We start from the raw sequence: 19,387 nt of genomic DNA, 5'->3' as shown, positions 1-19,387 counted from the left end.
CTGGTGTCTCTGGGTTATCTGCACCCCACTTGCCTGCCCACCGTGGTGGGGGGCTGATCGCTGGAAGCCCTGGTGCCACAGCCAGGAATTACCTGCCTCTGACCCTCCCCAGCTGGAGCCCGCCTCCAAAGGACATACTTGGCTCTTCTCCTCCTCCGGTGGTCCCGGCAAGGGGGACGGTCTGCAGAACCTGCGTCCCCAGATGAGACCAGGTAACCACCAGGCCCAGCATGGCAGCTCATTTCCTCAAATTCACCAACCAGACAAGCCCCTCTCCCTTCTCCCAGGACAAAAGGCTCCACGGGCAGAGAGAGGCTAGAATGATCCAGGAACACAGGTTCCCAGGCTCCGCCCTAGCTGGCTTCATCCAACAGTCCCCTTGCAGGGACCCCTGGCCCTGGGTGTGTGCTGTGCTGTCCTTGACGTGAATATTCTTAATCATTGTGAACAGGGAGTCCTGCGGTTTTATCACGACCGGACCCCAGATTGTATAGCAGAGCCTGACCTCAGCTGTGCATGAGACTCACTTACAAAGGTTTTAAAACCTACCCAGGAGGTTTGTTTGGCTTTAACCAGAGGGGACTCCCCAGGGGACCCTGGGGTGTAGCCCAGGTGTAGGTCCCACTGCTCAGCAGAAAACTGTTTGTGGAAGGAAACCAGAGGACGGGGAATGTGCATTGGCCCCAAGACACACCAAAGACGCTAGGTCCGTATTGCTATCGGACTCAACTCTGGCTCTTCAAAATGCTGGAAATACTTCACCATGATGAAAGTACAAGCGATGGCAACGATGTTTATGGGGTGCTCACCATCAGCCCAGCGCTCTTCCAAGGACTTGTACGTTCCATTGCGTTTGACTTTCACAAACTCTCTATGCAGCAGGTCCCGTTACTTTCTCCATGTACAGACGGGAAGCTGAAACTCTGAACTCTGCACAGCTCTCTAGTGCCGTTGACTTGAGTTTCCTCTTCCCGATCGATAGTCTGAACTTTCTTAGGGGATTGCGACACCCTCCAAGGCTTGAGAAGTGCCCTGTTCATCTCTGAGTCCCACCTGCCTCCATCATGCCCCGTGCACAGTAGGCGTTCAGCAAACGCCCATGCCATCAGTTCTTCCCATGGAAGACCTGCCACGTCATTGCTTTTTCTCCGGGTAGGAAATGCGATGCTGCGTCCTGGCTGTCGAGCAGCACTGCCTCGGAAAAAAACTCCAATGTACGTGTTTTCCATGTTGCCTTATTTGGACCCTCTTCACTACCCGTAGCACTGAGCTCAACTACAGAGGCAGGACCTCAGGACATGAACTTTGACTTGATTGAGACCGCATGCCCCCACGGATATCATCCCGGAGAAGTGACTGGTTGGGAACAGGAAGCGGCTGGTGAAAGCAGAACCCTCTGTCAGGAACAGAGGGCAGGGCCAGGCAGCGGGCAGGACAGCATCTGTCGCTCACGGCTGTGACTGGAGACAGGGAGGCCTGAGCAAAGCTCTCTGGCACAGGGCTTCTGCTTTTCCCAACAAGAAAAGCTGTCAGGCAGAGGAGCCTGCGTGCAGCAGGGCAGCCAAATTGCAAGCTCAGGACAACAGAGGAGGGCCAGCTGGACCGTCTCGGTAGCCTTGAACTTCAGGGGAAAACAATACCTAGAGCTGGAGAGAAAATGGACCCACATTTCCTGTTAATCTTTGTGCTTGGCAGGCAGGACCGTTCCTGGGTCCTGGGGTTTCTGCTTCCCTTGACCCCAGGGCAGGAGAGGCAACAGATCAAGGTCTTAATGCAGTCAAAAGATTTAAAGAGCAGAGGACGGACATTAAAAAAAAAAAAAAAAAATATGAGTCTTGAAATATAGAGTAACTATGCTGTGACGGGGAAGCTGCTGAAATCTGTTTATGGAGGCGACTTTGTTGTTGTTCAGTCGCTTAGTCATGTCAGGTTCTTCGTGACCCCATGGACTGAAGCACTCCAGGCTTCCCTGTCCTTCACTATCTCCTGGAGGTTGCTCAAACTCATCTCCGTTGAGTCGGTGATGCCATCCAATCATCTCGTCCTCTGTTACCCTCTTCTCCTGCCCTCAATCTTCAAAGAGCATCAGGATCTTTTCCAACGAGTCAGCTCCTCACATCAGGTGGCCAAAGTATTGTAGCTTCAGCATCAATCCTTCCAATGAATATTCAGGTTTGATTTCCTTTAGGATGGACTGGTTTGATCTCCTGGCTGTCCAAGGGACTCTCAAGAGTCTCCTCCAGCCCCACAGTTCTAAAGCATCAATTCTTCAGCACTCAGCCTTCTTTAGGGTCCAACTTTCAGATCTGTACATTAATTCATAGACTGCTCCCTTAAACTTGCAAAGGACTTTTCAGCTTTTCCTACCTCCTCAGATATTTATCTTCCTGATCACATTCAAACACTTAACTCTATTTGTTATGTACTTACTTGATATGTAGTGAAAGTGAAAGTCACTCAGTCGTGTCTGGCTCTTTTGACCCCATGGACCATACAGTCCATGGAATTCTCCAGACCAGAATACTGGAGTAGGTAGCCTATCCCTTCTCCAGGCGATCTTCCCGACCCAAGGATCAAACCCAGGTCTCCTGCCTTGTAGGCAGATTCTTTACCAGCTGAGCCACAAGGGAATCCCTGCTTGATATGTAATAACTTATTTAATCCCATAGTAATGTGAAGAGGAAGGTTTTGTGAGTGTCCCATTTTACAGACGGGCTAAGAAAAATCAAGTTAGATGAGGCTGGAATCAGCTCTAGACCTTTTTTCCTGTTTCACAGCCATCAGTCAGTGTGCTCAGAGAGCTCCCAAGGCCCGTGGAGGGGCTGGATAAGTGGAGAGGTAGACGGGTGGGTTCCCCAGCCATCACTGTTGGGAGCAAAGTCTGGCGTGCAGAGTGAGAGAGGCGATTACCAGGCTGTAGGGAAGCCACAGAGCGAAGGGGCCAGCAGCAGAGCGGGCCTCGCTGGCTTTTTGTCCTAAGGACCCTGGGCAAGGGCAGGCTTCAGTTTCCATCCGTGAGGCAGGGATGCTAATGGCCCTGCCTCAGTGGTTTGTTGAGAGACTTTAAAGCGAGAAAAGGGGTTTTGGGCACAACAAGCAGTGCCTGACACAGACTGAGCACCTCGTAAAGGGTCTCCACCACCACCCGGCGTGAAACCTCACTTTCTGAAACCTCCCCAGGTTTCAGAAAGACAAGCATAGCAAGACAAGCTATGCCTTGGAGTTGTTTGTGCTCACCTGATCCCCGGCTGTGAATGACGTCAGAGGCTTTGGGGCCAGTACAGCACAGTGTGGGCTGACGCTCTGCAAGGTCTGAGCAGCTTCAAATATCTGCCTGTTGATTGTCTTCCTTATTCCTAGAAACACGTCTTCCACCCCCACCCCCCCACCCCCAAAACAAAGGTGTGTTCAGAGAGAATTGCATTTGCTGCGTGGGCTTCCAGCATTACTGTTGCTGGCTTTATCCATTAACTTGTGTAGTGGGCTGTAGACTCTTTTCAAGGGGAGGACAAGCACTGCAGAACCGCAGACACTGAGAGCAAAGTGAGAAACGGACCTTGTTCCTCCCTGGTTCCGTCTCAGCCATGCAGGCCATATACTTCAGCTGATGTTTTTTTAAATTAAAGTAGATTTTATTCACAATACTGTATTCATTTCTGCTATTCAGCAAAGTGATTCATATATATATATATATATATATATATATATATATATATATATATGGGCTCCCATTGTATCCCAGACAACGAGCCTAGTGCCTAGCATCTAACAGGTGCCCCATAAACACTTTAGAATGGATAAGGAATGCACACAAAGCCTTGAACATCACATGCCAGGCCCACTGAGGTCACACGGTCACTAGTGGCTATAGCTAGTCCTTTGTGGGATGTGACTTCTGCCAGGTTACTCCCTGCATGGATCAAGGGCCAGTCAGAAAAACAGAACTCACCCCCAGTAGGTTCAGAGGAGGAAACTGAATATGAGCATCTAGTCCCAAATGGCTAGGAAGCTATAAAGGAATAAAAGGAAAGGTCAGGCTGCCCAGAGATCAGCCAGGGCAGAAAGCCATAGCACATAGGAAGTGTGTTGTTCTGGGACCAGAACCCAGAGGCAGGAGTCATGCGGAGAGAGAAGCAGGACCGCAGGGGGCAGACCATACCGCGGGGACCAGACTCGCAGAGAGAGGTGACATCTGAAGGGATGGGCATCCTTGGCTTCCCCCTGCTGCTCACTCCCTCTGATTCCCTGCCAGCGCCTGCCTTTGTCCGGATCCATCAGGAAGCGGTTTGGGAGTTGAGGGGCTGAGAAATGTCATCCCCTGCCATGCAGAGCAAAGGCGGGCAGGGCAGGGAAGGGACGCCGGGCAAACAGGCGGATGACTGCCCCGTCCCCAAGGCTGCAGGCTGCCTGCCAGTGCAGCGGGCCCCACGGATGACGCAGAAAAAGCAGTCTCTGCTGAGCCTCACCGGGACTCGCATGTGTATGATGGGCAGTTCGTATTTCTTCCCACTGGTCCTCGATTGTCACTGTGCAGAGGATCTCAGGGGAGATGTGGGATACTCAGATTCCCAGGCCCCACCCGCAGAGTGTGGTTCAGACCACCTTCAGGACAGGGACTGGGAATCTGTATTTACAATAGAGGCTGCCCTCTCATGGAGGACCAGCCCTGGTGATTCTACTGCCATGCCATGATTAAAGGCCAAAAACTTGAGAAACACCAACTTAGCTCCAGGACTTGGACAGTGTTCTAGGTTCCAAAGGAAGGGAGCAGGTACCTTTGGAAGCTGCTGTGTGGAACAGAAAGATCACACAGTGCCTGAGAGTGGACTTAGTTTGTGTGTGAGGCCAACAAGACCATCTCCTTGGAGCCAACCCTCCAGCCCAAGTCTTGCACGCAAAATGCCTTTGTTTATTTTAGACTAAAGTCAGGCACACACAGGGCACAGACGTTAAGCACACAGGCTCTCCAGTCTGCTGAACCTGGTTTGAAACTCAGTTCTCCGCAACTAAACTCTCTGTAGAGACCACCCTGCCTCTCAGATTGGTGTTACCTTCTTTAACCCAAGGCATATTCAGAAAGAAGAGTTTCCTTCATCTCGGGCCCTGATCCAGTGACCCATGTAAGCAGTCCTGGGGAAAGATAATGTCCAATCGAGCCCTAATGCTCTAGGGGAAATTAACATGTAGAGGTGGCCGGTTATCTCTTACCAGATAAGAGGCGGGCCTCGTCTGCATATTCTGCCCTCTGTTGTAAACTGCCTGGGACACCACGCTTTTATCTGATGAGATGCAGCTTCCCTTCCCATGCGGGTCTCAGGCTTGGGATTTTAAGAGGGCTTAGAAACAAGTGTCCGGCAGTTTATTGATTAAGGACAGGGCAGGCTGTCTAAGAGAGCACACTCTGGACTCTGAGCGCTTGAAGTCCAGCCGTGGTTGTCTTTCTAGAGGTTGCAATTCCCTTGAAAGAATGACTTGGTTTCTCTAGGCCTCAGTCTCCACATCTCTGAAATGGGTACCAGACGCCTCCCTTTAGGTGACTTGGTAAAACTGTTAGGAAAGCCACGGGCTTACAGTGCAGGGCCTCTTGTGAGGGCCGCACCGTGGCTGCAGCTGTCACTCACAGGACGGCGGAAGGGGCAGCTTCGTCCGGCAGCATGTGGGGCCAGGCCGAGATGACCTCAGGGGCTGGGGGCTGACGGGCCCCTCCAGGCGGCCAGCTTGGGCTTCCCCGCAGCAGGGCGGCCTCAGGTCCTCATGTGGATCTCAGGTCTGTAAGAGAAAGGAGGCGGGAGTTACCTCTTGAACGGCCAGGCCCTGGACAGTACCAGCTCTACCACTGACTCCTGGTCAGAGCCGATCCGCCCAGACCCGGGGGAGGGGACCCAAGCCCATGTGTTGAAGGCGGGCAAGTCAAAACTGTGAAGCCATCTTTGTTTGCCTGCGGTGGGTCTCAGATGTGGCACGTGGGATCTCTCATTACGGTGCATGGACTGTCTAATTGTGGCTCGTGGGCTTGGTTGCTGCACGACACAGGGGATCTTAGTTCCTGACCAGGGGTTGAGCCCACATGCCCTGCACTGCAAGGCGGATTCTTAACCACTAGACCCCCAGGGAGGTCCCTGTGGCCATCTCTGATCGGCCATAGCCCATCCCTCCTTGGAGAAGCTGTCCTTGGTTCTCCCTCCCCTCTTCCTCCTACACCTCCCTCTATCTGCTTTCCTCTAGGAACTGAATAATTACCCCTGGTGTGAAGTCTTCCCATTAAACTGGGAGTGATTTCCTTGAATAAAGGACCGGAGTTCCTTGATAAATTATTTGGCACATAATGGCTTCTCAATACCTCGGCAGTATAATGAGGAGTGTTAGAGTTACAGAGATTTGTGTCTTGTCTTCTGGTTTGCTCACTGTCTTAGCACAGAGAGACTCACTCACAGGAGGTTCCCGGAATGCGGCTGTGGAATGAATGGAGGAGTGGGCGAGCGAGTGAATGAACAAGTGAGCCAAGGCTTCCGCACACAGTCCTGTTCCTGAGGTTAAGGGAGCCAGGCTAACTAATGAGTTCCCTGAGATTCTCGCTTGTGTAGATGCCCCAGCTTTAATTACACACAGGTCCTGGAAGGCCGGGGGAAAACAGCTGGCCTCTACCCACAACCCTCACAATAGACTGAGGTCTTCACCGCCAGCTGCGGGTCCTTGAGCCTCCACTGTGGACTCATCAGCTGTGTCCGTCCTCCTTGTCCCCCCCTCCCCCCTCCCCGCCCCCTGCCTCACCAGGAAGGGGCCAGTTTGCACAGTGAGACCCTCCCAAGGCCGAGGGCCCGAGTGCTTCCTGCCCGCCCGAGCGCAGAGCAGCAGCTGGGCTGGGAGGCTGGCAGGTGTCTAACAGCCTGCTGCAATCCTGCATAACAGGAAGTGAAAGAGAACACCGTATCCAGTTGAAGCTGCAGTGGAATATGGGCTGCAATGCTTAATTAACCACCCTCAGTCATCTCACCGATCTCTGTGGTTGCCACAGGGGGGAAAAGTGAAGACAGAATGAACGGAGGCTACAAAGCCGTTTCTGTGTCCCCCGCCTCTCAACTGTTCCATGTAAATTACTTTTTCAATATTTAAAATGAAAATCTCAAAATATACACAGAATCAGAAGAAAGTAGTCGATTCCCATATAGTCATCACTCTACTTCAGTGATCGACACTGTAAAGCTTTTTTTTTTTTATTGAAGTATAGTTGATTTGGGGTTTCTCTGGTGGGCTCAGATGGTGAAGAATCTGCCTGCAATGCAGGACACCCAGGTTCGATTCCTGGGTCAGGAAGATCCCCTGGAGAAGGGCATGGCTGCCTACTCCAGTATTCTTGCCTGGAGAATTCCATGGACAGAGGCATCTGGCAGGCTGTAGTCCAGAGCATTGGAAAAGTCAGACACGACCGAGCAACTGACATACAGTTGATTTACAATGTTGTGTGAGTTTCACAGGGATAGCAGAGTGATTCAGTTATATATATAAATATATGCACATATATTTTTTCAGATTCTTCTCCATTATAGTTTATTACAGGATATTTCATGTAGTTCCCTGTGCTATGGAGTAGGTCCTTGTTGTTTGCCTGTTTTGTACATAGTAGCGTGTATCTCAGAGAAGGCAACGGCACCCACTCCAGTCCTCTTGCCTGGAAACTCCCATGGACAGAGGAGTCTGGTAGGCTGCAGTCCACGGGGTCGCTAGGAGTCGGACATGACTGAGCGACTTCACTTTCCCTTTTCACTTTCATGCATTGGAGAAGGAAATGGCAACCCACTCCAGTGTTCTTGCCTGGAGAATCCCAGGGATGGGGGAGCCTGGTGGGCTGCCGTCTCTGGGGTCGCACAGAGTCAGACACGACTGAAGCGACTTAGCAGCAGCAGCAGCAGCAGCGTGTATCTGTTAATCTCAAAGTCTTACTCTGTTGCCATACTTTCCCCTTTGCTAACTGTAAATTTGTTTTCTATGTCTTTGAGTCTATTTCTATTTTGTAAATAAGTTCATTTGTATCACTGTTTCTTAGATTCCACATGTTAAGTGATATCATATTTGTCTTTGACAATACTTCACTTAGAATGATAATCTCCAGGTTCATCCATATTGCTGCAAATGGCATTATTTTGTTCTTTTCACAGCTGATAGTATTCTATCGTATCCATGTACCACATCTTCTTTATCCATCGCTCTACTGATGGATGTTTAGGTTGTTTCCATGTCCTGGCTATTGTAAAACAGTGGTGCAGTGAATATAGGGGTGTATGGATCCTTTCAAGTTAAGAGTCTTCTCTCGATATGCCCAGGAGTGGGATTGCTGGTTCATACACAGTTCTCTTTTTTCGTTTTTTGAGGAACCTCAATATTGTTCTCCACGGTGGTTGCACCAATTTACATTCGCACCAGCAGTGTAGGAGGGTTTTTCTCCAGACCCTCTCTGGCATTTAATTGTAGACTTTTTGCTGATGACCGTTCTGAGCCATGTGAGAGGCCCCAGGCCCGTGCTGGCATTCTGGTATCTGGCGTCAGGGTCTGGAAGGCTCTATCAACGCTGTTGCTTCCCAACAGGCAGGTGAAGTTGGTCCCTGGAGTCTGGCTGGAGGGCCCAGGGATCCCAGAGCTGGTTCCGGCAGGATCATATTACAGTTTTCTTGAGCCTGGTGTCAGCCCCCTGGTGGGTGAGGCTGGTCTGGAGGCGTGTGCAGCCTTCATGGAGGGAAGGGCTGGTGCCTGCCCACTGGGTCTTGGCTAGGAGACCAGGTGGTGGTTGTTGCTCAGTCATGTCCGACTCTTTTCGACCCCATGGGCTGAAGCATGCCACGGTTCCCTGCCCTTCACTATCTCCTGCAGTCTGTTCATACTCATGTCCATTGAGTCGCTGATGCCACCAAACTACCTCATCCTCTGTCATCCCTTTCTCCTCCTGCCTTCAATCTTTCCCAGCATCAGGGTCTTTTCTAATGAGTTAGTTCTTCCAATTGGGTAGCCAAAGTATTGGAGCTTCAGCTTCAGCATCAGTCTTTCCAATGAATATTCAGGACTGATTTCCTTTAGGGTTGACTGGTTTGATCTTCTTGGAGTCCTGGAGACTCTCAAAAGCCTTCTCTAGCACCAGAGTTTGAAAGCATCAGTTCTTCAGTGCTCAGCGTTCTTTATGATCCAACTTTTACATCTGTCAATGACTACTGGAAAAACCATACCTTTTACTATATAGACCTTTGTTGGCAAAGTAATATCTCTGCTTTTTAATATGCTGTCTAGGTTGGTCATAGCTTTTCTTTCAAGGAGCAAGCATCTTTTAATTTCATGGCTGCAGTCACCATCTGCAATGATTTTGGAGCCCAAGAAAATAAAGTAGGCTACTGTTTCCATTTTTTCCCCATCTGGTTGCCACGAAGTGGCCCTCAGGTTGGCAGGGTCATGTCTAGGGGGAGTGTCTGAGGCAGTGGTGGGCGCTGCAGTCTTTAGGCAGCAGCCTGTCTGCTCATGGGTGGGGCTGTGTTCCCACAAGGTAACTGTTGGCCCTGAGCTGTCCCAGCTTTGGACTCTACAGGCTGTTGGGTGGGGCCAGGTCTTGGTGCGAATGAGATAGAGGGTAGATTTCAAGATAGCAGCCTCCAGCATCAGCATCCATGCGGCTGAGTGCTCCCAAATGTGTACCCACCAGTGTCCCCGTCCCCAGGGTGAGATGCAGCTGTCCCCCGCCTTTCAGGGAGACGCTCCGGGATTCACAGGTGGGTCTGGCCCAGGCTTCTATCCAATTACTGCCTTTGCCTGTGGTCCTGGTGCTCATGAGGACGTGTGTGGTCCTTCAAGAGTGAAGCCTCCATTTCCCGCCATCCTGTGGGGCTCCTGAAGTCAAGCCGCACATTTGGCCTTCAAAGCCAGCTGCTGTGCGGGCTCGTCCTCACAGTTCCAGGGCTCCTGGCTGTCTACTTCACCATCATGGCTGCTCACCTCAGCAGAGCCAACTCTGGACTGTTATCCTGTGCTCACGGCCCCGGCTCTCTGATCCTCAGCAGAGCCAACTCTGGACTGTTATCCTGTGCTCACGGCCCCGGCTCTCTGACATAACGCAGAGGGGGTGTTCACTTCTGACTTTATTTTTTAATGGGTTTCCAAAGTTTTGTTTCATTTTGTTTATTTGCTGTAGAGTCAAATCTGTGCCATACTCTTAGGAATGGTCCCTTTGTGTGTGTGTTGGGGGGTGGGGAGGGGGAGTGCTGAGTGAATTCATGCAGTTGTCTCCATACACAGATATTTGTACAAATGCATAGACGGTCTTGAGGTAGCTTATGCAGTTGCACGTAGGTGTAATAACCATGTGATCAGAATGTCTGCGCGGGATGGTTACATAGGGCTGGGTTGTCTCACGTGTTAAAGATGTGTGGAGATGGGCAGCCATGAGTGGGTAGCCATGAGTGAGGGTCACTGGTGTGTCTGCCTGGAGAGATATTTCAGTTGATAGGGAGGTGTCCTTTCAAAGTCAAGTAAGCTTCGCTTCCTTCTTTAGTGGCAGATGATTAAAAGGACTCTCAGAGATCATATAGCTCCCTTCTACTTCCAGAACAGACTTGTTCACTTGGATGGACTTTCTGGGGAATCCTTGGCACATTTAAAAAATCCATGGGGGCATGAATGCATTAAAACAACAACAACAAAACAACAGATAACGTTTTAAGGGCGTACTAAGCGGCTGGTATGGCCCCAGGCACTTTTCATTATTGACGTCACTTGAGCCTCTGGATAACCTTGCATCGTAGGAACCATTATTATTTCCTCCGTAGAGTTGACAAATGTGAGTAGCTGGGAGGTGGAAGAGGCGGGATCTCAAAGCACACTGTTGGGTGTGAGAACCCCCGTGGTCTACCAAGTCAGCATCCTGAAGAATGGAGACAGAAGACGCACCCCTCTGCACAGCCAGGTTTGCAGTGGATGTAATTTGCTCCACGGCCTCTAGGGACAGGGAGTCTATGAGCATCAGAACCAGTCCTGGAGAGAGCCCCAGGGCAGAGATGGGTGGCTGTGGGAAGCTCACCTCTGCTCCGACGCCGCCTCCCTTCGGGACATCAGCAGCCTCACTGCCCACGAGTCCCACCCTGACTGCCTTCTGCCTTTGCTTGGACTTGAGTCCTCCAGCTCCCTAAGCCCTCTTTTTGCAGATTTCGGGGTGGTTTCTCACTCCTGAGCCCCCACCCCTCAGAGGCCAGCAAGATCACCCCAGGGAGCTTCTTGAGGAAGTGGTGTCAAACTCCAGAAGTCTGGAGTCACACTCTGAGAGATCAGAATTCAGTGCTCGGGAGTGCGGTGGGGCGGGGGTGGGGGTGGTGGGGAGCCAGAAGCTTGCATTTTCCACCAGCCCCCCTCCCTCCTTGACTCTGATGTGAGTGTTCAAGACCATATTTTCAGAAAAACTGCCCTCCATCCTTTCCAGGGAGTTAGCTTTAGAACCCTCCTTCCTGCAGCTAAGAAGGAAGCCTGGTCTGAACACACACGTGGCTGAGCAGTGTCCCAAATGGGCTGTAAAGTGGGGGCCAATATATTCCTCTAAAAGTTCCACCTGCATTGCCAGGCAGTATTCCTTTACAAGCCATTGGGGGAGAGGAGCAGACCAATGCCCATGAGAAGCCAGGCATCCCTTAAGGAATTTAAATGGGTCAGGAACTCTTAAAGAATTTAAATGAGCATGAAATAGGTAGAGAGGGTTTTCTGGGCCAATATGCAAGCCGCACAGTAAATAGCTATTTTCAGCGCGGAGTCTGGTTGGCAGATTTGCATATACATGTGATGCCGTGAGTTTCTATTTTTGCCATGTAAATGTGCAGTTTGTAAAGAGAGCCCTGTGCCCCGGTGGAAATGCAGGCTTGGGCTGCTTGGCTGGACCTGGTGTTCTGTGTTCTGACGAGTCCAGGTGAGAGTCGAGAGATGGGCAGAGAAGAGAGAAGGTGTGTGGGGAGGCTTCTGGAGTCCTTGGATAGCTGAGCTCAGCCCTGCAGCCACATCCCCCTGCCGGAAAAACGGAAGTCAAGAATGGAAAAGTCGAACATCCATTGTGCTGTGACACCAGCCTTCGTTGGTTTAAAACAACTTCCTGTCTTTTTTTTTTCCCCAAACCCACCACTGATTTGTTATGATTATCATTGACTTTTCTATTATGGTGACCCTTAGGATTATTGTCGGAGTGTAGGTACATGACTGACACACGGGAGCAGAACCAGGAAAGCTCCTGCTCTTCTCCCTAAGTGTGCCTGGCTGCAGAGGACTGGAGTGGGCCCGATGGAGGGTTTCTGACAAGTCTCTCCTGGTGCTGTCGCCGTGGCCCAGCACATGGCTGCCACTAGGGTATTTTGTCATTACCCAGTAGGACCTCTTGGGGGTCACTTTGCAGAGTGAACTTGGCATTTTCCTTTGGATCCTTATCTACTGGGAAGGAGGCCATCTTTTGGCTTTTGCTTGCTGCTGCTGCTGCTGCTGCTAAGTCGCTTCAGTCGTGTCCGACTCTGTGCGACCCCATAGACGGCAGCCCACCAGGCTCCCCCATCTCTGGGATTCTCCAGGCAAGAACACTGGAGTGGGTTGCCATTTCCTTCTCTGATGTAATCGCTAAGTCACATCTAACTCTTTGGAGCCCCATGGACCATAGCCCACCAGGCCCCTCTGTCCATGGGATTTCCCAGGCAAGAATACCGGAGTGGGTTGTCATTTCTGTCTCTGGAGTTGCTTGCTGCAAGGATGCCAATTAAGGAAAGATCTTACAGAATGAAGGGAGCTTTGCCTTAGTCCTGAGGAAGGTGGTGGTTGTCAGCACTGGTTTGCTTACCTTCTGCTCACAGGCTCAGAAACTGCTGAAGAGACAGTGATATTTTGCTAAATTACCACTAATGCTGGCGGTTTCCAACCTTTGTTTCCCATAAATATCAGGAGACTACCTTCATTTAAAAGAACCTGCGGGACTTCCCTGGTCGTCTAGCGGTTAGGACTCCGCACTCACCACAGGGCGCATAGGTTAGAGCCTCGGTCAGAAACTAAGATCCTGCAAGCCAGACAGAGTGGCCATAAAGGAAAAAAAGAAAGGAAAAGGGAAAACAAGATCCCATGGCTGAGGAACACAGGGAGCATCAAGTGGTCCTAAAAGGACCCTCCCTCCAATACTACTACCTTCGTGCCTTTCTTTCTTGTTTTTTGTTTGTTTGGTTTTTGCAAAATATCGTTTCATTTAAATGGAATATGGGCAAAATGGTGCCTCCAGCTACTTCCACGTCCAGGAGATGAGCACTTCTGTCTACGAAGAGGGTCAACCAGCTTGATGAAAATTCAGCTGCGGTCACCCAAGCTTTCTAAAGGCAGGATGAGTGCCCAAGGCAGAGCGTCTGGAGGTTTGGTGTGGCCTCTGCTGGGTGTGCACACACTTTCATTTTTAGAATATTAGTTCCTTTATCAGGTCTAACCCCGAGTCGGTAATGACTGCTTGGCATTTGGTCACAACACGTGACCATATTTGGCCAATTTTCAGAAACCACCTAAGCCGTAGTGACATAGCTTCAAAGACAAGCAAGATGTTTTCTCAAAAAATTATTTTAAAGCACTTTTAGAAAAAAGTTTGTGTTTCCCTTACTCCTTAATAATTGAAAAAAAAAAAAGTAACAATGAACTAAGGGAGATGTTTATCAAGCTTTGGGGCTGTCACTTAAGCTTTGGAGGTCTTCTTACAACATAGAGAAGGGTGTTTACACCGGAATAAGGACTTTTGCTAGTCTCAGAGAGCTCGTGAAAGGAAATACTGTAAACTTTTGCCAAAGCTGCATCATCTTTGAAATAATTTACTGTGTACTGTGAGGAAATGTCTTGAGTGTCACATATTATGACTTGCTTCCAAGAATTACTATTCATTATCTCGCAAAGCTGTATTTATCCATCCACCCATCATCTACCTATCCATCCAGCCATTTACCCATTCACCACAGCTGTCATCACTCTGCTGATTGCCAGAGATACAGAGATGTACATGAAACAGTCCCTACTCCCTGCCCTCAAGGAGCTCAGGATCTAGTACAGTAAACCCTTGTCTTGTACCGATCTAAGTTTCTGAGAATCCAAAACTTTGTGCCTTTCTCACCTGTCATTTTCGCTGCTCCGTGAACGTGAATGGACTCACACAGTGTCTCTGCCGAAACTAGTGAGGAAGATGGAATCTTTGAAACAATGGGTGAGCGTGGCTGATAGACCAACGCCCACCCTGAGATCAGCTCTGTGGTTTTCCATCCTTAATCATTCTCAGAAGATAACATGCTGTTTTCATGGGTACAAGAGACTCCCAAAGAAAACCACCTCATGTTGTTGCTATTTATGAAACTAACAAAAGTAGAGAAGTCCACTAAAAGTTTTGATGGGAAAAATTATATAACAAACTGATAGTGAATAATTTGAGATCTTGCCCATGGTGCTTAGTCATCCAGGCGCGTCCGACTCCTTGCGACGCCCTAGACTGCAGCTCGCTAGGCTCCTCTGTCCATGGGATACTTCAGGCAAGAATATTGGAGTGGGTTGTCATTTCCACCTCCAGGGGATCTTCCCGGCCCAGGGATTGAACCCAGGTCTCCCGCACTGCAGGCGGATTCTTTACTGTCTAAGCCACCAGCGAAGCCCCAACTTGCACATAAACTCCTCACTAAGATGAGGGACTCAAGGGAATGATTTCATCCTGTTACTACAGGCTTTGGAAAATGCGTGACTTTGGAGCCAGTTACAAATACTTGGTTCTTAGGACCCCAAGTTGCAAGGTTTCTCTGAACTCAAGGGAAGCCCACCCTTTAGCATTTCCATTAATGTTTTTTTCTTTGGGAGGGGGGCATTCGTGCCCAATATTGAACAAGACAGGTGATACATTTCTTGACCTGCTTTTTATTAGCTCACTCAGTAGCGGATAGAATACCAACTCTAGTCATTTCTTTGTGAGTATTGATGAGTCTGTGACAGTTTGAGATTTTTGTACAACCCTAATGCTTTGTGAAAATATCTGTGGTTTTGGCTGTTGTAGAAGTCACAGGTGCTGTGCAAACTCCAGGATTCTGTGACTACCTGTGGAATTGAATGAGTGCTAAATTTCAGCCAGATGTTATTGCAAATAAAGATGTGATTTTTTTTTTCTTTTCTCTTTCACATTCACAGAAACCAAATTAAGAACCTCTGCACTAGCAGTCGATTTACTCTGGGAATATGTACGTGCCCCCCCTTTGCCTTCCTCATAATATTTGTAATGAGGGCAAAGATGATGGGGAAGTAAGCACAGCACAGCCAAGGGAAAGGCTTCCCTGGTGGCTCAGACAGTAAAGAATCTGCCTGCAATGAGGGAGACCTGGGTTTGATCCCTGGGTTGGGAAGATCCCCTGGAGGAGGGCATGGCAACCTACCCCACCATTCTTGCTGGAGAATCCCATGGACAGAGGAGCCTGGCGGGCTCCAATTCATGGGATTGCAAAGAGCTGGATGTGACTGTGTGACTAAGCATGGCACAGCACTCATGCCCAAGTAATCGATGCCCTTTCTGTGGTCATCCCAGTTGTGCTGCCTAAGATCTCAAAATTAAAAGAGAAGAAATCCTCCAAGCACTATCGGTTTTGTAACCTCTCCTCCCGAGGGGATACAGAGTGATGACCTCAAGGTCTGGGCCGCGGCTCTTCATAATAGGGCACTGCTCTGTGTCTCCGCGCCACCTGGAAACCACGGGCCTCCTAGCTTTAGGCACAGACCTCCTGCTTCCCAATTGGCAGTGTTTCCGCCTTCACAAATGCCATTTCTAGAGTTCAGGAGCAGGATCTGTCATCCTTTATTACTGGAGTATCTTTATTCCCAGTATTCCAAGAGGTGACGGTCTCGCCATCATTTTTTTTTTTCCATCTCTTTTTACCAGGAGGCCCCAAACACTGGGACCTCCATTGGTTTATTCTACATGCAAGTGTCCTGGCATGAAACCTCAGGTTAGGGTCCTCCGTGTGGTCCTTGCTGTCCACAGACAGAAATGCAGGGCTCTGCGGTGGGTACAGTGGGGGACAGTGCGTGCCTCAGGTGTAAAGGATGGCAGTGGGTTTCTCGACAGCATTTCTTCTGTGAATGCAGGTCTGTGTGCTTAAGATGGGACTTGAATACAAACAACAGCTGTACAGAGCTCTTTCCAAGAACGCAACTAACTGCAGAAGGCCAAGGTTACCTTGAATATTCAGGACTCAGGGCCCTGGGGCTCTCTCTTTTATTTGTCATAACCTCTGACCTCTTTTTAAAATTGTTTAAGATGCTTCTTTAGGTGCATTCGGTCTTAGTTGCGGCACGCGGGTTCCGGTTCCTTGACCAGGGATGGAACTCGGGCCCCCTGCAGTGGGAGCACAGAGTCATAGCCACTGGACCACCGGGGAAGTCCCTCTGACCTCTTGTGTTAAACCACAGACTGTGTTTTCTAACTCCTCAGGGGTCCCTTCTTCTCCCTTCGTTTCTCGTCATTCCTCTTACTCTGTGCCAGCAGCAACGTTTACCTAACAGCCTTCACTCCCTACCCGCGTACCCTTCTCTCCTTTTCTTTCATGCATTTGACTCTTTCTGAGATGCCCAGTTCCCTAGGAGGAGGGTGTGAGAAGGTGGTTCCTGGGAGGAGAGGGAGAGACTGGGTAGGACTGGGGAGCAGGTAGGCAGAGACGCGCATTCAGCTGAGGTCTGGGTCTGAGTGGTGCCCCAGGGCAGTCAGCCCAGGACTGCCGGCTGCCCCGAGGACGGGGCTTCACCTCCAGGCTTTTTCAGACATTGAGGCTTCTGATGGCGGATGCCGGGTCTCCGGGGGTGGGGACGGGGCTGAGGGCTGGGAACAGAGAGGGCTCCCTGGGACCTGAGCACATTGTCACGGCATCACTGCTCTCACTCTTTCTAAATCCTCCAGCTTCTGGTCGTCCCCCGTAAAACTTAGGTGTTGTCTCACGCGCCGCTTGACTCAGGCGAGTTAAGAACCCCCCTTGCTTTTGATTTCAGTCTGCTGAGGTTATTGCATTCCCTACTTCTTTCTTAGCCAGACTCTTCCCCGCTGCACTGCGTGAGTTAAGGGCGTTCCGCGGGCTGCTTCCGGAACCTTCCTGCTATTTCTATCAACTCCGTTCAAAGCTCATTTGTAAGAGAGGGACTTCCTGTTCATTATTTCTGTTTCTGTGCGGCGGGAAGATTTATGTGAAAATTCGTATTCCTGTGCTCCGTTATCACCCATCAGTCATCTCATCCTTTCCTGATGGTGCTAACTCTTCTCTCCCTGCCATCTCTGCTTCCGGGGCCATCATTATCCTCACGCCTTGTACAGGGGGCTCCGTCTCTGGCCACATCCCTCCCTTTGTGGTAAGGACTCCCAGGGGCCACTGAGATAGGCCCATCCAGAGACCCCCTCTGGACTGTTTTCTGGGTAGCCAGGAACCTGGGGTTCTTCCTGCTGCCTCTGGGTGCTGTACAGCCTCTTCCCCAGGTCACTGTTCCCAGGAACTGACCGAACCTGGGCTATCCTGGCCGTCAGCAGAGGACAGTATAGATAGAACTGACTCTATGGGCTGGAGTCTAGACAGGCATACTAGATTGACCAGCGTTCCCCCAAATTCAGGTTCACCTAGAACCCCAGAATGTGACTCCTTATTTGGAAATAATCTATGTAGATCTATACAATGGAATATTACTCAGCCATTAAAAGAATGAAATAATGCCATTTGCAGCAACATGAATGGATCTAGAGATTGTCATACTGAGTGAAGTCAGACAGAGAAGGAGAAATATCATATGACATTGCTTATATGTGGAACCTACAAAGAAAATGATACAAATGAACTTATTTACATAACAGAAGGAGACTCACAGACTTAGAAAATAAATTTATGGTTGCTGGAGGAAAGGGATAGTTAGGGAATTGGGGAAGGTCATGCACACACTGCTATATTCAAAATGGATAACCAAAAAGGACCTATTGTATAGGACAGGGAACTCTGCTCAGTGCCGTGTGGCAGCCTGGGTGGGAGAGGGGTTTGGAGGAGAATGGATACGTGTATATGTAGGGTTGAGTCCCACTGCTGTTCACCTGAAACTGTCACAATATTGTTTATCGGCTATGCCCCAATACAAAATAAAATGTTTAAAGTTTGGGGAAAAAAAGGAATAGTCTATGTAGATATAATTCAGTTCAGTTCAGTCGAGTTTGACTCTTTGCAACCCCACGAACTGCAGTGCACCAGGCTTGCCTATCCATCACCAACTCCTGGAGCTTACTCAAACTCATGTCCATTGAGTCAGTGATGCCATCCAAGCATCTCATCCTCCGTCGTCCCCTTCTCCTTCTGCCAATGAACACTCAGGACTGATTTTCTTTAGGATGGACTGTTTGGATCTCCTTGCAGTCCAAGGGACTCTCAAGACTCTTCTCTAACACCACAGTTCAAAAGCATCAATTCTTTGGCACTCAGCTTTCTTTATGGTCTAGCTCTTAACATCCATACATGACTACTGGAAAAACCCTAGCTTTGACTGACTATACAGATCTTTGTTGTCAAAGTAATGTCTCTGCTTTTTAATATGCTGTCTAATTTGGTCATAGCTTTTCTTTCAAGAAGCAAGCATCTGTTAATTTCATGGCTGCAGTCACCATCTGCAGTGATTTTGGAACCCAAGAAAAGAAAGTCTGTCACTTTTTCCATTGTTTCCCCATCTATTTGCCATGAAGTAACGAGACCGGATGCCATGATCTTCGTGTTTTGAATGCTGAGTTTTAAGCCAGCTTTTTCACTCTCCTCTTTCACTTTCATCAAGAAGCTCTTTAGTTCCTCTTCACTTCTGCCATAAGGGTGTCATCTGTATACCTGAGGTTATTGACATTTCTCCCGGCAATGTTGATTGCAGCTTGTACTTCACCCAGCCCGACATTTTGGATGATGTACTCTGCATATAAGTTAAATAAGCAGGGTGACAATATACAGCCTTGACGTACTCCTTTTCCTATTTGGAACCAGTCCATTGTTCCACATCCAGTTCTAACTGTTGCTTCCTGACCTGCATACAGGTTTCTCAGGATGCAAGTAAGGTGGTGTGGTATTCCCATCTCTTTAAGAATTTTCCAAAGTTTGTTGTGATCCACATAGTCAAAGGCTTCAGCATAGTCAATGAAGCAGAAATAGATGTTTTTCTCAAATTCTCTTGGTTTTTCTGTGATCCAAAAGATGTTGGCAATTTCACCTCTGGTTCCTCTGTCTTTTCTAAATCCAGCTTGAACATCTGGAAGTTCTAGGTTCATGTACTGTTGAAGCTTAGCTTGGAGAATTTTGAGCATTACTTGGCTAGCATGTGAGATGTTTGCAATTGTGTGGTA

General features: G+C 49.3%; 1 protein-coding gene and 1 long non-coding RNA gene across 2 annotated transcripts in view; one reads left to right on the top strand and one right to left on the bottom strand.

Moving 5' to 3' along the window:
* MAF (MAF bZIP transcription factor) overlaps positions 1-19,387 on the top strand; it is a 353,412-nt gene that overhangs the window by 283,243 nt on the left and 50,782 nt on the right. The gene's annotated exons all lie outside the window — the stretch shown is intronic.
* Positions 3,735-19,387, bottom strand: part of LOC132342777 (uncharacterized) — a 44,225-nt gene continuing 28,572 nt past the window's right edge. The window contains exon 3 of the long non-coding RNA XR_009491263.1: positions 3,735-5,769. This is a non-coding gene — a long non-coding RNA (uncharacterized lncRNA). The remainder of the gene's footprint in view (positions 5,770-19,387) is intronic.

The sequence above is a fragment of the Bos taurus genome, chromosome 18 (genome assembly GCF_002263795.3).
Source record: "Bos taurus isolate L1 Dominette 01449 registration number 42190680 breed Hereford chromosome 18, ARS-UCD2.0, whole genome shotgun sequence".
In the NCBI taxonomy this organism is placed as follows: Eukaryota; Metazoa; Chordata; class Mammalia; order Artiodactyla; family Bovidae; genus Bos; species Bos taurus.
Note: the sequence above shows the minus strand (reverse complement) of the source record. Positions and strands in the feature narration are given on the sequence as shown.